This window comes from Callospermophilus lateralis, chromosome 4, assembly GCF_048772815.1.
Source record: "Callospermophilus lateralis isolate mCalLat2 chromosome 4, mCalLat2.hap1, whole genome shotgun sequence".
Lineage (NCBI taxonomy): Eukaryota > Metazoa > Chordata > Mammalia > Rodentia > Sciuridae > Callospermophilus > Callospermophilus lateralis.
Genome location: NC_135308.1, coordinates 110,414,305 through 110,431,203, shown reverse-complemented (window position 1 = coordinate 110,431,203; position 16,899 = coordinate 110,414,305). Strand labels below are relative to the sequence as shown.

At 40.7% G+C, this 16,899-nt stretch overlaps 1 protein-coding gene across 13 annotated transcripts in view; it reads left to right on the top strand.

Annotated features, from left to right (window-relative positions):
- Window positions 1-3,727: 3,727 nt before the first annotated feature.
- Window positions 3,728-16,899, top strand: part of R3hdm2 (R3H domain containing 2) — a 150,329-nt gene continuing 137,157 nt past the window's right edge. For 8 of the 13 annotated variants that reach the window (XM_076854751.1, XM_076854755.1, XM_076854753.1 and 5 more), the window contains exon 1: window positions 3,728-4,024. The gene's annotated coding sequence lies outside the window, so the exon portion shown is untranslated. Of the gene's footprint in view, window positions 4,025-4,126; window positions 4,233-16,899 lie in introns of those variants that run through there. The other 5 variants (XM_076854759.1, XM_076854758.1, XM_076854756.1 and 2 more) reach the window with 2 other exon arrangements.

The window sequence follows — 16,899 nt, the reverse complement described above, 5'->3', positions numbered from 1 at the left end:
TTTAACATTTTAATTTTTTATTCTTTTTTTTTTTTTTTTTTTTTTTAAGAGATGAGTTCTTATTTTACTGTCCAGGTTGGTCTGGAGCTCCTGGGTTCAAGTGATCCTCTTACTTCAGTTTCTGGAGTGTGTGGGACTACCATTGTATGCCACCTTGCTGGTTCTAACATTTTAATATTCACAATGCATTCCGGGATGATAGCCTTATCTTGAGTTTGGGGGAGAAGATCACAAGTTCCTGACCTTATTGCATGTTTTTACTACATTATGTAGTTCCCAGACCCCCTCAACTCTTAAGATGACTCTTTTCCTAGTGAAGCTGGGAAATAGGCCTTCCTGAATAATTAGGGAAAAGGGGTTAGACAGAAAAGGAGAAGTAGAGGAAGGCTCCTCTCAGGGATGAATGCCTCAATGATTCTGCCTTAGTTGTTCTTCAGTTGCTGCACTTATCCTAGAAAGACTTCAGACCATTTCACTGTATATCAAGGTGCCGCAGTCCGGCTGCAGCAAGATAAGGGGGGTGGGGGGGGGTGACAAACAACTTGTGTAGATTCATACAGCAGGAAAGGGAGTCGATTATTGTAGGACAGGAGTGGTATTTATACATTCCATACAGCTTATCTTAATTAGCATAAAATAGATACATCAGTCAACCAATAAGGAATCTCCACACTTATGGCTCGTTTTTGTTACTTCACAAACCACTCTCTCTGGCATTTTGCCAGGCGCCATCCAGACTTGTTTACAGACTCTAACAATTCCCCCTTTTGTTTAATTTAAATAATGACCATAAATAATCTGCTACAAGCAGAAGGGGAGGATACAAAATGCCACAATACCAAGCCAATTGATGGCTCCATGCAAGAAGCCCTTGGAAAAATTATACCAGCAATGACACCATTTGCAAAGATACCGAGTTACAATTTGTTGTAGATTACAGTTTGTTGAATCAGTCCAGGTAAAGCAGTGTCTCAAGAGATTAACTCACAGTCCAGGTAAGTTCTGCAGGCAGCTAGCTTAATCACAGTCCAGGTAAGTTCTGCAGGCAGCTAGCTTGATCTGAAGTCTCCTCGGGTTCTCAGCAACACTGGAAATTCTTCCACCCTCGTCTTCATTGGCACTGGGATGAAGGCAGGAACTCTGGATGACTAAAGAAAATCCTGTAGTATTCCAGCAGGGGCTAAGAAAATAACCTTCTGAACAATTTAGTACATTATCTCAAGGCTTTTTTTACATTTGAAATAAGTCTTCCTGCTCCCCTGGTGGGGGCGGGGAAGAGCTGGCTGCTGCTGCTTGGAAATTCCTTGCTGCACTGTGACTGGCTCGCGCATGCACTTGGCAGCTGCCATTGCGCGGATTCACGCACCCTCCGGTAACGGAAAGTATTTAGTAATAGCCTTTTGCTGCAACTTTTTTCCTGATAATTCTTCCTCTGAACTTTCTTTTTCTTTCTTACTAGAGTTTCCGGGCTCTTATCAACACATGCCCTAACTGCTCTTGTTTCCACTGTTAATAATTTACTTCTCACCCCTTCCATATTTTCGTCACAAAGACAATACAACATTTCAAGACAAAACAAGACACAAACATACTGTATCAATCTTCTCCATTTTCTCAAAATGGCCATTTTTCCTCTCGCCCTATCTGCCTAGGGACGAGCAGATTGCTCCCATTCTATCTATGGACGGGCAGCTTTTTTTTCTGTCACTTACCCCCCCCGCCCCCCCCTCCCCAGTGTCCCGGGGCTCCCTGTACGGGCCACCATCTGTCGCAGTCCGGCTGCAGCAAGATAAGGGGGGTGGGGTGGGGGGGGGTGATGAACAACTTGTGTAGATTGATACAGCAGGAGAGGGAGCCATTTATTGTAGGACAGGAGTGGTATTTATACATTCCACACAGCTTATCTTAATTAGCATAAAATAGATACATCAGTCAACCAATAAGGAATCTCCACACTTAATGGCTCGCTTTTGTTACTTCACAAACCACTCCCTCTGGCATTTTGCCAGGCGCCATCCAGACTTGTTTATAGACTCTAACATCAAGGTCCTTGGTAATCTGCTCTTTTCAGTTACATTTCTTTTCTTTCTTTATTTGTACTGCAGATTGAACCCAGGGATATTTTACCACTGAGCCACATCCCCAGCCTTTTTCATTTTGACACAGGGTCTTGCTAAATTGCTTAGGGCTTGCTAAGTTGCTGAGGCTGGCCAGGAACTTGTGATCTTCCTGCCATAGTCTTCCATAATGCTGGGATTATGGTTATGCGCCACTGCCTGGCTACATTTCTTTCTTTCTTTTTTTTTTTTTTTTTTAAATTCATTTCTTTTATTAGTTGTTCAAAACATTACATAGCTCTTGACATATCATATTTCATACATTTGATTCAAGTGGGTTATGAACTCCCATTTTTTCCCGCATACGGATTGCAGAATCACATTGGTTACACATCCACGTTTTTACATACTAGTGTCTGTTATATTCTGCTGTCTTTCCTATCCTCTACTATCCCCCCTCCCATCTTCTCTCTCTACCCCATCTACTGTACTTCATTTCTCTCTCTTGTTTTTTTCCCCCTTTCCCTTCAGCTCTTCTTATATGTAATTTTGTATAACGATGAGGGTCTCCTTCCATTTCTATGCAATTTCCCTTCTCTCTCCCTTCCCTCCCACCTCTTGTCCCTGTTTAATGTTTATCTTCTTCTCATGCTCTTCTTTCTTTCTTTTCTTTCTTTTTTTTTTTTTTTTTTTTTTTTTGGAAACAGGTCTCCCCATGTTGTCCAGGCTGATTTTGAACCCATGGACTCAAGTAATCCTCCAGCCTCAGCTTCTGTGTAGCTGGGACTACAGGAACATGCCACTATATCTGGCCTTTGCAGTTCTTCACCCCAGTATGGAGTAGTTAAGATCAGGCTCTGAGGATCAATTGCTTTAGTTCAAAGTCTGGGACTTTGGCTAAATTAATATGCATCAGGTTTCCTCATCTATAAATCAGGTACAATAACAGTACCTATGGTCTTGAGGATTAAATAAAATAATAGATGTAGAATGCTACACATTCTATGGAATGCTACACATTCTACGTTACACAAAGACTATACAAATATTAGCTATTATTTCCTGCCCATCACTATGCCTTCAACTCGAAATCGTGGAACATTCCTCTCACATAATCAATACGTAATGGTGGAATTACATCAATGTAAAGTGCAGGGCTTCTTTTAGGAAGTTGGTCATTAAATTATCCAAATACTCATAATCAATAACGGGACTGATTCCATCTGGATAGAAAGGCGAAATTTAAGATGACTATTAAGAAAAAGAACGGTATCTTGAGGAATGGGTGACGGTAAGAAGAGATTTTTAATAACGATGAGTTTCTCCCAAGTCAGTTTTTTTCTTTATTTATACAAATATTTATTGAGTATGTGTTCTCTTTTGGGCGCAGAAGTTACTGTCCTAAGTGAAAGACTGTTTTGAAATTCCTCAGTTATTATTGGCATTATGTTTAAACCTAAGGTGGACCGAAGACCCTAGGGAATCTGGGTTGGAAGTATGACCACACACCCGGGAGCGAGAGACAGCACGCCTCTGGCGGCGCGCACGTTGATTGTGAGTGGGTGCCCGCGGGCGTGAAGAGGCGCACACAGGAAGCAGAGACACGCGTAGCGCAAGACGCGGTGACGACTACGCCGTAGTGACGCATCGCGCAGGCTGCAGCGGGGGGCGGACTCTGGGCCTTTCTTCCCCTTCTGATTTTCCCCCTCCCCCCTTTTCTCCCTTTCCGGGTTTGGTTCCCCCCTTTTCTTCCCCTCTCCCCCCCCTCCTTCCCAAGTCCCTTTCCCCTCCCCCGCCCCGGTCCCCCCTGCTCCCCCGCCCTGGGCCCCGGGGAAACCCCCTCCAAGAAGAGCCCGCCCCCAGAAGCGCGCCGCCGCCGGCCGTCGGGGCCGAGCCGCAGCCGAGCGGCCGTGGGCCCGGGCGGCGGGCGGAGACGCTGGCGCCCTCCCCGCTACGGCCCGCGTGAGGTGAGGTCACCTCGCGGCCGAGGGGGCGGGCGGCCCGTGGGGCGGGGGCGTGGCGGCCGCGCGGACGGGTGGGTGGGAGGGCGAAGGCCTCTTGGCCTGGGTGTCCCACGCTGGAGCTGCCGGGCCGGGGGCGGTGGGTCAGGGCCGGAGTCCCCGGGAAGGACCGCCCCGAGGTCGGAGACACCCCGAGTGTGCGCCGGGAGCGCAGGCGAGAAGCGGGGACCGCGGGGCAGAGGGCGGGGGTGCTGGCGCCACCTGTGGCCTGTGCGGTCGGACCTAAAAACTGTTGCGCCCTTGGCAGTGCTTGAGGGTGACTAGCTTCCATGTGTTTCTCGGGTGTCCGTTTATCTTTCGAGCCTTGAAAAAATGAGACGGAGAGATGTTGAAGTGCTTCAAATTCTGTTGGTGTCCCTTATAATAGGGACAGGGATTTGAGGCGGCACGTGCTGGGGGACGTTTCTGGAGCTTAAAAAAAAAAAAAGTTGGGCCTACACTAAGCTGATAACTCACTCTTCAGCCCCTGAAAACCCTTTTCGATTCGATTTCTCAAAAGGCTAACATTTTTTCAGCATTTGTGAGCATTGACGTACAACTCCAAAGAATATTTAGTCAGAACTGAATTTTTCTTGGATAATGATTAGAAATGACCCAGTAACGGCCCTGGAGCTGCATTAAAACCCAAGGGAGAAAACCGAAAAAATTTAAACTCAGATTTCAGTTGGATGAATGTCCTAATATATATTTTTTTCGAAGAGGCTTCAGAAGCCTAATGGCTGTAGGCAGCATGGAAACACAGGGTGGAGGAAGGTGACAGGTTCCACTTCAGGAATTTCACAGATTCCTAGGATTTTATTATATTTTCAAATAGTCAGATTGGTACTTGAATTAGTTGTTTGTGGTTCCTCTTCCTAATGCATTTCCCCCCCTTTTGTTCAATATGATACCTTTCCCCCCTTTTAGAGCCTGCGACATCAAGACAAAAAATAGAGGTGCAAAGCTGTAGGTTAGATTAATTCAGTTCATTTTTTGTATTTGACTCCATGCTGTTTTCCATAGGGATTAAGATTCGAGAGAATTTTTCTTGAAGGTCTGATGAACTCTGGCAGCAAAAGTTAAATTTCAGAGTTTCAGTGCCAGTTCATCTGTAGAGCTTCATAATTTAAAACAAAAAATTTAAAATTTACTTAATAAAAATGTCATGCCTGATATTTTTTAATGAAAAGGAGTCATAAGAGATGATTTCCTTTCTTATTCAGAATAAAAGCAGTTGTTAGATTTGCCCTTAAGGTTCTATATTTGTAGCTTGTCTTTCCTCCAACATACATGCTGGCTTCCTGGCTGTTTCTTGAGCATCCTAGGTGCACTTCTGCCTCAAGAGATTCTTTGCTTGTACCTTTTGGATCACCTTTCCCTTTTAAAGTATCACAGCCTGTCTGTCCCCTTACCTCCTTCAGATTTCAGATTTTTACTCAGCTGTCAGTAACAGTGACATTTCCTTGGCTACCTGAATTGCAAAGAATGGCCTCACATAATTTACATAATTCCCTTTTCCATTTCTACTTTTCTGCTCTATTTTTTCCTTACTCCTTGTTGACCTATAATGTTTTGTATATTTTCATTTCCCCCCAAAAGAAAGTAAATTTTAGGAATGCAGATTTTTTGTAGTTGCTGTATCATCTTGTAGTTAATATAATTTTAGCACAGCACTTGACATGCAGTAGTACTCAACAGATATGTTGACCGACTAGGTGAGCGTTTTTTCTTTTATATTGTTGAGATAGGGTCTTATTTTAGTGTCTGTTCTTGAGCTTCTGGGCTTAGGCTGTCTTTCTGCCTCATCATCTGAAATAACTGGGACTATAGTTGTTGGCCCTGCTCTGTTCTCTTTTTAAAAAATGTTTTTAGTTGTAGATAGACACAATACCTTTATTCTATTTATTTATTTTTATGTAGTGCTAAGGATCGAACCCAGTGCCTTACATGTGTGAGAGAAGGCTCTACTACTGAGCTACAACCCCAGCCCCCTGCTCTGTTCTTGAACTCTCCTTGAATAAGTTTCTGATTTCGATTGGTTGTCCTTGGGGTGTGGGATGGGTTTTCACTAGGATTTTGTAAGGTACTCATTGAAAAAGTTGAGATTTTTTTTCTGTTAGTTCTTGGGATGTCTCTTTTTTTGACAGTCTGTGTGTTTTCAGGTCACTGAATAAAAAGTACTCTAAAGGCAGAGAGGAGGATGGAGTGTAGAGATCTTTATTGTCGGTGGTCTTAGGTTTTGTGGGGCTAAAATTTTTACATAGGCTGGGCTCTTCTTCTGAGATTGATTCACAACCTGCGGAGATACATTTCACTATTCTTACTTCTTTTGCACCAAGAAAGTTGAGTAAACTGGTTTCACTGAAGTTTTCAGTAGACTGAAGATATTAATATAGGTAGTCCTGACCTTATGGGTTACCTTCCTCATGTAAATAACAGTCAAGCTAAAAATTTATAAGAATAGATTTCTCTAACAATAGTGGAGTATTTGGGCTGGGGTTGTGGCTCAGTGGTAGAGCGTGTGCCTAGCAGATGCAAGGCCCTGGGTTTGATCCTCAGCACCACATAAAAATAAATTAAAAAAAAAATAGTGGAGTATTTGGTTTTAGAGCACATTTAATTTTTTTTTTTTTTTAACATTCATTTTGGGGAGCATTTTCAGTAACTAATCTACGTTACATTTGAGAATAAAAGGAACAGGCCCTCTGAGTTACATGGATTATCCCTCATTTATCTTTTTGCTTCTTGACTGGTGCATTTGTTACCTTCATTGACTTTCTGGCTAAGAGTGCACTGGATGAGATTTTTCTTTGGAGCAGTCTTGGCTACTCTTCTCCAGTTTAGAAGGCCGAGAATGAGGTGTGATTTTTTTTTTTTTTAATTTTTTTTTAAACTCTTTTGCAGGAAGATTGTGGCAAAGTTATGTCTTTTAATTAAACATCTTCCAGGACATTGAAAGCTGCTAGGCCTGTGAGAGAATAGCTCCTGTGGAATTAAAGATTGGGGATCCGATGGGCTGGGGATATAGCTCATTTGGGAGAGTGCTTGCCTTGTATGCACAAGGCCCTGGTTCAATCCCCAGCATCTCTCACTCTCACACACACACAAACACACACACACACACAAACACACACACACACACACACAAAAGTGTGTGGGGGAGATCTGATATGCATTTGACTGGATGTGGTTCTTTTTTTTTTTTTTAAACATTTATTTTTTAGTTGTCAGCAGACACAACATCTTTGTTTGTATGTGGTGCTGAGGAGCGAACCCGGGTCGCATGCATGCCAAGCGAGCGGACTGCTTGAGCCACATCCCCAGCCCCTGGATGTGGTTCTGATACTAGTGTAAAGAAGTAACAGCATCAGAAGTATATTAGTAGTTTTTGTTTTGTGAATAATTTCTGACACAATTTAGGCATATCTGGAAAAAGCTTCTACCAAACTTTCTGTTGCCCATTTTTAAGTTCTTTCATAATTTTTTTTAAATTTTAATATTTTTCAGTTTTTGGCGGACACAACATCTTTGTTTTTGTATGTGGTGCTGAGGATCGAACCTGGGCCGCACGCATGCCAGGCGAGCGTGCTACCGCTTGAGCCACATACCCAGCCCCTTTCATAAAATTTCTAAGAAATTTTTCTCAGGTCCTCAGGACACTTAAACCTCTCTGTGTCATATTCTCAATTTTAGATAAATACTATTTACTGACAATGCTTCAGTGTACATAGCAATTTCTTAATGACTGATAAACTTTCAGGAAAAAGTAGGTTTTTGAGGAAGAGGGGAAAAGTGTTGAATTTTCATTATATGGTTTCAGTAATTGCAAAGGAGAGAATTTTGTGGGACAATTTTTTAAAATTATATATTTTTAGTTGTTGATGGACCTTTATTAATTTATTTATATGTGGTGCTGAGATTCGAGCCCTGTGCCTCACACATGCTAGGCAAGCGCTCTACAACTGAGCCACAACCCCAGTCCCAATTTTATTTTTAAGGGTTTTTCTGAGCATCTTTGTAAGATTGGGTAAAGAACTCTGTCTCTATGTGGAATGTATTGCCAATTTACAAGTAAGAAAAATAACTAGACTCATTGCTTGAAGATGTGTGTATGAACACAGTTGGTGTATCTAATTTTAGACAACTTCATACCCAGCGGCCTGTGTCTTTTCCCTCTGCTGTATCCTTTTTACCCTCTGTGTAGAAAATATTCCACTTGCTGGACAAGGTGGCACACACCTGTAATCCCAGTGGCTCTGGAGGCTGAGACAGGAGGATTGAGAGTTCAAAGCCAGCCTCAGCAATTTAGTAAGGTCCTAAGTAATTCAGACCCTCTTTTGATGTAACATATAAAAAAGGACTGAGGATGTAGCTCAGTGGTTGAGTCCCCCTGGGTTCAATCCCTGGTACCACAAAACCCAAACCCAAACTGAAAACCATTTCATTTAACAGTCTTTTAGTGACTTTTTTTTTTTTTTTTTTTTTGCATTGGGGATTGAACTCAGAGGCACTTAACTCCTGAGCCACGTCCCCAGTCCTTTTTTAAATTTTGAGACAGGGTCTCACTAAGCAGTTTAGGTCCTAAATTTCTGAGGTTGGCTTTGAACTTGTGATCCTCCTGCCTCAGCCTCCGAGCTGCTGGGATTACAGGTGTGCACCACTGTGCATGGCTCACTGTGCATGGCTCATGGGGTACAGTTTTTAGGCATTTCTGGGTGTTTTCTTAGAGGAAAAAAAAGGAGCTAGTTGGTAAATGCTCCCGGAAGTTCTTTTTCCTAACCTGGACAGATGTTATAATTCTTCATTTCTCTCTTTGCGTGAAAAGTATGTCTTATAGCTTTCTTGGAGACCTCGGTCTTTTGCCAGCAAGTAAACACTATAATTTTGTACCTTGCTCTGAGGTCTCGAAAGTTATCAGCTTAAGGTCCTTATCATTCGTATATATATATATGTGTGTGTGTATATACACATATACAGATATCCATACATACATTTATGTATATATTTGTGTATGTGTGTGTGGTGCTGGGGAATCAAACTGAGGATTTGTACATGCTAGGCAAGTGTTCTACCACTGAGCTACATCCCAGCTTTGTGTTTATTCTGTAGAACTTAAAGTGTAATGGTTAGTGAGATAATCAGCAGGGTTTAAAGGAACTCACTTCGGGGCTGGGGATGTGGCTCAAATGGTAGCGCACTTGCCTGGTATGCGTGTGGCCCGGGTTTGATCCTCAGCACCACATACAAAGATGTTGTGTCCGCCGAAAACTGAAAAATAAATATTAAAAAAAAAAATAAAGGAACTCACTTTGAGTCTTTATTTTTGGTGCTGGGGATCAAATCCAGGATTTTGCACATGTTAGGCAAGTGCTCTAACACTGAGCTAAATCCCCAGCCCAACTCAGTTTATTTCTAATTGATACTTAATTATGAGTTTCTAGTGGGTAGAGAAAAAGAAAAACAGCCTGCAAACCAAATTCTGTCTTGATCTTTTGGAGGTAATTTTGCTCCTTGTCTCTTTTTTAAATTTTTTTTTTTTTTTTTTTGTGGTACTGGGGTTTGATGAACCCAGGGCGTTGTGCATGTGAGGCAAGCACTCTACCAACTGAGCTATATTCCCAGGGCTGCTCCTTCTGTTAGTCTTCTGAACTGTTCTTACCTAATGTAGAGAATAGAGATAAGCCCACCGGGGTGGCGCATGCCTGTAATTCTAGGGACTCCGGAAACTGACACAGGAGGATCAAGAGTTCAAAGCCAGCTTCAGCAATTTAGCAAGGCCCTAAGCAACTCAGTGAGACCTTGCCTCTAAATACAATATAAAATGGGGCTGGGGATGTGGCTGGTGTTCAATCCCTGGTACCTGCCCCAGCAAAAAAAAAAAAAAAGGTAATAGAGGTAAACTGTTTGAACTTCATTAACAAATTTCCTCTGCTTATTGGTCCATTATCTTCCTTGGGTGGATGTTTTTGATATGTTTCATGTTGATAGCAACATTTATGCTGCAGTTTATTTTCACTAATGATCAAAACCATATTGCATATCTGCAGAGCACTTTCTCCTTGCTAAAAGCTCAATGAGCTTTAAAACAATGCCAATGTGTATATTAATATACTTGGTGTTTCAAATATGCAGTTTATATATTTGTTGGGGCATTATTTTTGTTTAAGTCATTTATAAGAATTTATGCAAAATTTTGGCATATGAACAGCATTATAGGTGTCAAGTAATCCTTGATGCCTTGGAGAAGGGTGGTTCAGATTTGTGGAAAAAAAATTTTTTTTTGTATCGGGGATTAAACCCAGGGTCACTTAACCACTGAGCCATATCTCCTACCCCCCCCCTTTTTTTTCTTTTTTATTGTACCAGGGATTGAACTTGGTACCATCCCCCCCCCCAAAAAAAAAAAAAAAGAGGAAAGAGAGAGAGAATAGAGCTAGTTTCCTCTGCTGCTTGGTCCATTATCTTCCTTGAGTGGATGTTTTTGGTATGTTTCATGTTGATGGCAACATTTAACCACTGAGGCACATAACCACTGAGCCACATCCCCAGCCCTTTTTTGTATTTTATTTAGAGACCGGTTCTGAGTTGCTTAGCATCTTGGCCTCACCATTACTGAGGCTGCCTTTGAAATTGGGATTGTCCTGCCTCAGCCCCTGAGCTGCTGGGATTACAGGTGTAGGCCACTGAGCCTGGCTCCCCAGCCCTTCTTTAAAATTATTATTATTTTTATTTTTTAGTTATAGGTGGACAAAATATCTTTATTTTTATGTGGTGCTGAGGATTGAACCCAGTGCCTCACACATGCTAGGTGAGTGCTCTACCTGTGAGCCACAACCCCTCCCCAGCCCTTTTTTAATATTTTATTTAGACAGGGCCTCACTAAGTTGCTGAGGTGGGTTTTAAATTCTCGATCCTTCTGCCTCAGCCTCCCCAGCAGCTGGGATTACAGATAGGCTTGCGCCACTGTGCCCAGCTGATACTTGTGAAAGCTTTTGTAAGCTTAATAAGAACTGGGAGGAAAATAATCAAGGCACTGACAATCCAAACTTAATACTGGATATACTTAAAATATTTTCTCCCTATCCTGGGACATTGTACTTCTTATCCTATCTTTGTGATTCTGTGTAAAAAAAAAAAAAAAAAAAAAAAGAAGAAGAAAATTTAGGACAGTAATCAATTTTCAGAAAGCAGTGTGTTGTGAGTGGGTAGCAGGTGAATGTACACCATAAAAGCAGTGGCTATTTACTTTTTCTAATGCAGTTGAAGAAGCAGCCCCAGCACATCTATCAAAATCAATAGATAGAATGTGGTGGACCTTATAAATTCTAATGAACCTCTTTTCATCCTTGCCTTATTCTGTTTTTCTGCAGCTTTACCATTGAGCTACACTCCAGCCCTTTTTATCTTTTTTTTTTTTATTTTGAGACAGGGTTTTGCTGAGTTGCTGAAGGCTTCCCTATGTTGCTGAGGCTGGCTTCAAACCTGCAGTCCTCCTGCTTTAGCCTCTGGAGTTGTTGGAATTACAGGTGTATGTCACCATACCAGGCTTCTCTGGTTCTTTTTTTTTTTTAATATATATTTTTTTTAGTTTTAGGTGGACACAATATCTTTATTTTTTATTTTTATGTGTGCTGAGAATTGAACCTAGTGCCTCACGCATGCTAGGCGAGTGCGCTACCACTTGAGCCACATCACCAGCCCCTTCTCTGGTTCTTAAATCTGGTGACATAGCATCTTGGAGAATTTGTTAAGAATATGGTTTATAGCTGTGCTTAGTGGTGCTTGCCTGTAATTGTAGCTACTTGAGAGACTGAGGTAGGAGGATCACAAGTTTGAGGTCAGCCTGGGCAATTTAGCAAGCCTTGACTCAAAACAAAAATTAAAAAAAAAAAAAAAAAAAGAAGAAGAAGAAATGTTTGTAGGTAAAGCTTAGTAGTAGATCACTTGCCTAGCATGTGTCACTAGTATTACTTGGGTTCAATCCCCTGTACTTGGGTAAAAAAATAATATATGTATATATGGTTTATAAAACCCTTTGCTAGCCTTCTGAAACTTACTTTGTGTCACGTTTTCCTTCTTATGCTTCAGCCACCATGGCTTTTCTCTTCCCTAGGACCTTTGTACTTATTATAAATCCTTATGCTGTATATAATAGTCTTCCAGGTCTTCACCTTCCTTTACCTTTTCAGTCTAAACTCATCATTCCTTCATAGACCTTCCCTGAGCACCTTATCCAAAATTGTCAAACTTTAAAGTTATTTTGTTTGATTTTTTTTTTTTTTTCCGTAGTTTGGTCCATACATACAACTTAAAACCTATGAGAGTAAGGACCTTGTTATTAACTATTGTATTCCTAATGTCTATGATAGTCTCTCTTTGCACATGTATTAAATGAATGAAATTTGGGTGTCTGACTCTATTCCAGAGATTATGATTTCGTACATTTTGGAAGGAGCCTAGGAATTCATGTATTAACAAACATTCCAGGTGTTTCTGATGTCTTTGGTCAGTTCTCTTGGATGACATTTCATGATCTGATACTCTAATCCACTCTGATGACTTCACTTAGCATTTATTACTATAAACTGAGACATTTTGTGTGTCTTTCTCCAGTTCTAATCTCTTCCCTGAGCTCCAGGCTCATTTATTCACTGGTCTCTTGAACATTTCCATTTGGCTGTTACGCAGTACCTCAACCTCTCCTTTCAATATAACCAAAGCAAAAATAATTTTTCAGGCCTGAGGGTTTAGCTCAGTGGTAGTGTGTTTGCCTAGCATGAATGAGACCCTGGGTTTAATCCCCAAAACTATGAAACAAAAACACAACAAAAAATATTTTCCCCAATTTTCTTTGTCCTTATACCACTTAGTTGTATAAGCCAGAAACTTGTATGTTAAACTTGAATTTCTCTTACTCTTTATTATCTGGTTGTTATATAGACTCATATCTCTCTCTCTCTCTTTTTTTTTTTTTTCCGCACTGGGGACTGAACCCAGGAGTACTTTACCACTGAACTACATCCTTAGTCCTTTTTATTTTTTTATGTTGAGATGGTGTCACTGAGTTGCTGAGAGTCTTGCTAAGTTGCTGAGGCTGACCTCAAATTTATAATCTTCTTACCTCAATTTCCCAGCTTGCTGGGATTATAGGTGTTTGCCACCATGTTGCTTAGGACCTCGCTTATTTGCTGAGGTTGGCTTTGAACTTGGGATTCACCTGCCTCAGCCTCCCTAGTGGCTGGGATCACAGGCATGTGCCACTGTGCCTGGCTGTAACTCATATTCTCTTTAATTGCTCTTGAATCTTTCCATGTCTCCATCATCATTGCCACTTCTTTAGTTCAGGAGATCATCATCTCTCATCTCTACAACTGTTATGGCCTTCAGCTGACCTCCCTGCTCTAGTCTTGCTCCTTCCAATCTTTCACTTAGTTGTTTACCCTTACCCAAAGAAAATAGTCTGTTATTTTCTCCTGCTTAAAACCGCTTAATGTCTTTTGTACAAAAGCTAAGGTTTTGCTGGCCACTGTATCTTACCTGTCTTATATTTTGCTGTTACTCTTTTTGTTCTCAGGGGTAGACTTCAGTTACAGATCCCGTTATGTGTTCTTTCACCATCCTCGTTATCTAACTTTGCTGCCTTCAAATACACCACGGTTTCTCCTTGAACACCTCTCTACCGCAAAACCACCACCACACAAAGACCATCACTGGATTAGATCATGTTCTAAATTCCTTCAAAGGCATCTAAAACCTTTCACTTTGCCTTTTTGGAACCGATTTCCACAAAGCTTTTGGTTCTATACTTTCCATTCTGAGTTTCTTCTCACACGAAGTTAAAATTGCTAGGATCGTGATCTCTGTAGTGCCAAAAGAGCTCTCCAGAGTATGTGATTTTGTTCTATTCCTCTACAGGCTGTAAGGAAAAGAGAAAGAAATGGTTTGAGGCAAGTGTTCCAGTGGTGTATGGTCTAAGTTGTGATTTTGCCAGTTTTGCCTCTCCTAGCTAATACTGTAACCTAGAGAGATTGTTCTTGAATCTGAATATGGGATAGAAAGCTGTACCAAAGCTTGAGGTAACTGAGACCCTGAACTTTGCCTTTGCTTCCTTTACCATTAAAGTTCTGTCTGGTGTTTGCCTGGTGCAAGACCCTGAGTTTGCAAGAAAAAAACCCAAAGGTTATTCTTTGTGTTTTGTATTCTATACCAGCTGTATTTTTGACCATGAAGAAATAGGAATAAGAGGTTTGTACTTGTACTATTTTCCCTGAATAATAATGAGGAAATGTTTTTATTTTTAAACTTTAAAAAATATTATTATATCTTTATTATTTTTTAAAGTCTTTTAAAAATACTTTTATTTATTTATTTCTATGTGGTGCTGAGGATTGAACCCAGTGCCTCACATGTGCCAGGCAAGTGCTGTACTTCTGAGCTATAACCCCAGCCCTATACCTTTATTTAATTATTTATTTTTATGTGGTGCTGAGAATCGAACCCAGGGCCTCACACTTGCTAGGCAAGTGCTCTGTCACTGAGCCACAACCCTAGTCCAAGTATTTTTATTTTTAATAAAGTATGATGACTGAAAAATTAAGTAGATTTGACAAATATGATCGGATAACTCTTTTTTTTTTTTTTTTAAACTTTATTTTATTTATTTTTGTGTGGTGCTGTGTTAGAGTCTGTAAACAAGTCTGGATGGCGCCTGGCAAAATGCCAGAGGGAGTGGTTTGTGAAGTAACAAAAGCGAGCCATTAAGTGTGGAGATTCCTTATTGGTTGACTGCTGTATCTATTTTATGCTAATTAGATAAGCTGTGTAAAATGTATAAATACCGCTCTTATTCTACAATAAACGGCTCCTATTCCTGCTGCATCAACATACACAAGTTATTCTTCACCCCCCGGATATTTTGCTGCAGCCGGACTGCGGCAGTGCTGAGGATCAAACCCAATGCCTCATACATGTGAGGCAAGTACTCTACCACTGAGCCACAAACAACACCCCCGCTCCCATAGGAGAAATCTTGAAAGATACGTATGTTTGGTTTTTGCATGAGGGAGTAAAATTAGCTACATGATTAAAACTTTGCTTTTTTTTTTTTTTTAAATTACTTTTTAGTTGTAGATGGACACAATACCTTTATTTTTTATGTGTTGCCGAGAATTGAACCCAGTGTCTCACACGTGCTAGGCAAGCGCTCTGCCACTGAGCCACAACGCCAGCCCCAAGCTTTGCATTTTTAACCCTGTTGATTACCAGAGGCAGCTGGGCACTGTGGCCCACACCTATAAATTCAGTGACTCAGGAGTCTGGGGCAGGAGGATTGCGTATTTGAGGCCAACCTTCGCAACTTAGTGAGACCTTGTCTCTCTAAAGAATAAAGAAGTTAGGGATGTAGCTCAGTGGTAGAGTGCCTCTGGGTTCAACCCAGTAGGATCACCACCACCAAAAAATAAAATAAAATAAAATAAAAAATAAAAGTTCTGAGGCTTTGTTGATTCACCCCCATTAAGTCTGTTTCTTTCCCCATTTTCTTTACTTTTCTCTCCCCAACCCCCTTTGATGGGATTAAACACAGGGTAGACAAGTACTCTACCTCTGAGCTACGTCCTCAGCCCTAACTCTGCTGAATCAGTGTCTCTATGTGCAAAATGGGGTTGATGGTCTGCTTCCATTTAGTGTAAAAGAAAACTGACTTTTAGAGTTATCCTTTAGGTTAGATACGGTAATACTTCTTGATACATATATTGTTTTGAAATGTACTCATGATTGAAGATGTGCTTAATGGATTCTGAGACTAGGTTCAATATTTTGTTCTATTTACATGTAGGTAGATTATACAAAAGAGGGATAAAAAGTATGTATTAGTATACATACTTTCCAGGTAGCTGGGATATATTTACCTCTGTTTTATGGCCATAGTCAGCAAGCATAACCTATTTCACAGAAAGACAGTTTGTTAAACGTTATAGAATTATTAGTCTGTAAATAGTATTCTCTAGTGCTATTAAAACCGGGAACAATTTTATTGTCAGACTCTTGTCCTTTATTTCTATGTGTTCTCTATTCCTCTCTCTGCCATTTCTCTTAGGAATTAATACTGCTTTCTTGTTTTTCTGTTTCTTAGTTTCTCATTGGTTGGGAAAAAATGGCAATTTTTTTTTTTTTTTTCAATTTATTGGACTGACTGGACCCAGCTATAGTATCTATTCAGATCTGTAATTTGTTCCAGGCCATAGAGTCTCTTTTCTTTATTCTCTTTTTGTTGACTTGTATTTTATTCATTGTCTACAGTAGGTGACTGAAATTCAACTTTACCCCATTTACTTATGGTTAGAACCCTTGTGAGGCCCTCTGGAAAGATGGTATCTTTTCAATTAAGAATTGTTGGTGGGGCTGTGGTGGTAGCTCAGGGGTAGAACACTTGCCTAGCATGTGTGAAGCACTGGGTTCTATCCTGAGCACCACATTAAAAATAAATAAATAAATAAAGGTACTAAAAAAAGAATGGTTGAGGCGGGGCAGGGGGGAATTGGGAGAATTGTGGGTGTTTACTTGCCACTGTTTCACTTTACCAACCCTTTCTTTTTCACTTAACACAAATGTAACCCTATTACTTAACTGCTTTGGAGCACTGTGTACCTGTCATATAGTATTAGCTTAGAAATCAAAGAAACTGTCAGTTTTTTAGTATATTTTAGAGTAATATATGTTTTCTTTCAAGGCAGTACACTCTTTTTTTTTTAATATTTATTTTTTAGTTGTCGTTGTACACAATACCTTTATTTATTTTTATGTGGTACTGAGGATCGAACCCAGGACTTTGCACGTGCCAG